This window comes from Balaenoptera musculus, chromosome 17, assembly GCF_009873245.2.
Source record: "Balaenoptera musculus isolate JJ_BM4_2016_0621 chromosome 17, mBalMus1.pri.v3, whole genome shotgun sequence".
Lineage (NCBI taxonomy): Eukaryota > Metazoa > Chordata > Mammalia > Artiodactyla > Balaenopteridae > Balaenoptera > Balaenoptera musculus.
The window spans coordinates 40,534,030-40,537,206 of record NC_045801.1 but is presented as its reverse complement, the minus strand read 5'-3'; the positions used below and the strand labels follow the sequence as shown (position 1 = coordinate 40,537,206).

General features: G+C 45.5%; 1 pseudogene; it reads left to right on the top strand.

Moving 5' to 3' along the window:
* Window positions 1-204: 204 nt before the first annotated feature.
* LOC118883866 lies at window positions 205-2,278 on the top strand (annotated as a pseudogene).
* The last annotated feature ends 899 nt before the right edge of the window (window positions 2,279-3,177 follow it).

Here is a 3,177-nt window from a genome sequence, read left to right as displayed (position 1 = left end):
AAGGTAAGGGCACATTCCTCCCAACTGCCAATGCTAAATAAGGCTTTTGACTCCAAAGGCAAGGAGTTAAGGTCCAGCTACAAAGTTAGAGAGAAGGTCATCCTCACTTCTGAAAACAACTAAGTTTGAGCGTTTCCCAAAACCATCCTCAGATTCCATAATTCACTAGAAAGACTCACAGCTTGTTGAACGCGGTGGTAGCTCTATAGGTTGCTGTTTTCTCCTCCAGTGGACCCGGGCCTGCGCTCCAGCAACCATGTCTAAGGGACCTGTAGTTGGCATTGATCTTGGCACCACCTATTCTTGTGTGGGTGTCTTCTAGCACGGAAAGGTGGAAATAATTGCTAGTGATCAAGGGAACCAAACTACACCTAGCTATGTCGCCTTTACTGATACCGAACGATTGATCGGTGATGCTGCAAGAACGAAGTTGCAATGAATCCCACCAACACGGTTTTTGATGCCAAACGCCTCATTGGATGAAGATTTGATGATGCTGTTGTCCAGTCTGATATGAAGCATTGGCCCTTCATGGTGGTGAATGACGCAGACAGGCCTAAGGTTCAAGTAGAATACAAGGGAGAGACAAAAAGTTTTTATCCAGAGGAGGTGTCATCCATGGTTTAGACAAAGATGAAGGAAATAGCAGAAGCCCACCTTGGGAAGACTGTTACCAATGCTGCTGTCACAGTACCCGCTTACTTTAATGACTCTCAGCGTCAGGCTACCAAAGATGCTGGAACTATTGCTGGGCTCAATGTACTTAGAATCAACGAGCCAACTGCTGCTGCTATTGCCTATGGCTTAGACAAAAAGGCTGGAGCAGAAAGAAATGTGCTGATCTTTGATTTAGGTGGTGGCACTTTTGATGTGTCAATCCTCACTATTGAGGATGGAATCTTTGAGGTCAAATCTACAGCTGGAGATGCCCACTTAGGTGGAGAAGACTTTGACAACCAGATGGTCAACCATTTTATTGCAGAATTCAAGCGCAAGCACGAGAAGGACATCAGTGAGAACAAGAGGTTTGTCCGTCGCCTTCGTACTGCTTGTGAGCGTGCTAAGAGCACTCTCTCTTTCAGCACCCTGGCCAGTATTGAGATTGACTCCCTCTATGAAGGAATCGACTTCTATACCTCAATTACCCATGCCCGATTTGAAGAACTGAATGCTGACCTGTTCCGTGGCACACTGGACCCTGTGGAGAAAGCCATTCTGGATGCCAAGCTAGACAAGTCTCAGATCCATGATATTGTCCTCGTGGGTGGTTCAACCCGCATCCCCAAGATTCAGAAACTTCTACAGGACTCCTTCAACGGGAAGGAACTGAATAAGAGCATCAACCCTGACGAGGCTGTTGCTTATGGTGCAGGTGTCCAGGCAGCCATTTTATCTGGAGACAAATCTGAAAATGTTCAAGACTTGCTGCTGTTGGATGTCACTCCTCTTTCCCTTGGAACTGAAACTGCTGGTGGAGTCATGACTGTCCTCATCAAGGGCAACACCACCATTCCCACCAAGAAGACGCAGACCTTCACAACCTACTCAGACAAGCAGCCCGGTGTACTCATTCAGGTTTATGAAGATGAGCATGCCATGACCAAAGATAACAACCTACTTGGTGAGTTTGAACTCACAGGCATACCTCCTGCCCCCCGTGGTGTTCCTCAGAATGAAGTCAGTTTTGATATTGATGCCAATGTCATCCTCAGTGTCTCTGCTGTGGAAAAGAGCACAGGAAAAGAGAACGGGATTACCATCACTAATGACAAGGGCCGTTTGAGCAAGGAAGACATTGAACGCATGGTTCAGGAAGCAGAGAAGTATAAAGCTGAAGATGAGAAGCAGTGGGATAAGGTGTCTTCGAAGAATTCTCTTGAATCCTATGCTTTCAACATGAAAGCTACTTTTGAGGATGAGAAACTTCAAGGCAAGATTAATGATGAGGACAAACAGAAGATTCTTGATAAGTGTAATGAAATAATCAACTGGCTTGATAAGAACCAGACTGCAGAGAAGGAAGAATTTGAACATCAGCAGAAGGAGCTGGAAAAAGTCTGCAACCCCATCATTACCAAACTGTACCAGAGCGCAGGAGGCATGCCAGGAGGAATGCCAGGAGGAATGCCCGGGGGCTTCCCTGGTGGTGGAGCTCCACCGTCTGGTGGTGCCTCCTCTGGGCCCACCATTGAAGAGGTTGATTAAGCCAGCCTAGCATAGGTTTAGCATTGTTCCACACAACATTGAAGGACCCTAATTTGTAGCAAATTTCATGGCAGTTTTAAAGTTGAGCTGCTGTAGTAAACTGGACATTCTTGATACTTGAACATGGAATGTGTGCACAGGGAAAGGAAATAACATTGCACTTTACAAGCACTGCATTGTAAGTGGAAAATGCAATGTCTTAAATAAAACCATATTTAAAATGGGCACCATAAAAAAAAAAAAGATTCACAAACTCAATGAAAGCTATTATATCCACAGTTGCATTTACTACAGGGAAAGAATACATTAAAATCAGCCAAAAGAAGAGCTGCATAAGGCAGAGTCTAGGAGAGTCCCAAATGTGACATTTCCATTGTCCTCAGGAGGTCCCAGTATTGCTGTGTGACAATAATCACTGAGTGTTACCACCCCTGGAAGCTCAGCTGAGCCTCTGTGTCCAGAACTGTATTGAGGCTTCATTACATAAGCATAGTTGATTGATTGATTGACTGCCCACATGGATAAAGTCAATCTCTAGGTCCACTGATACCATATCACCCAAAGTCCCCACCCTAAACCATGAGTTGATCTTTCAGGTGTGGGCAGCCCCTTCTCCAAGACTATTAAGTATGGCCAGGTGAAGGAGGAGGAAAAGTAGGAGAAGGAGGAAGAGGGATGGGATGGAAGGGGAGAGAAAAGGACAGGACAGGACAGGAAGCTTTCTTGTGAAAAGAAGAGGGATTCATTCCCCAAGCTCATGACCACCACTCAGTAAGCTTTTGTATGCTTCACAACCACCCCATGAGATGTGCAAGATTTTGTAGATGAGGAAACTGAGACTCCAGGAGGCCAAGTAAACAGCCCTAGATCCCCCAAGATAGAAAGAAGACACACTGGGACTGGAAACCAGGTCTTCTGGCCATATGTTCCTGTTCTTTCCATACAATTCACAGTCTCTGTGTTCTGCACTTA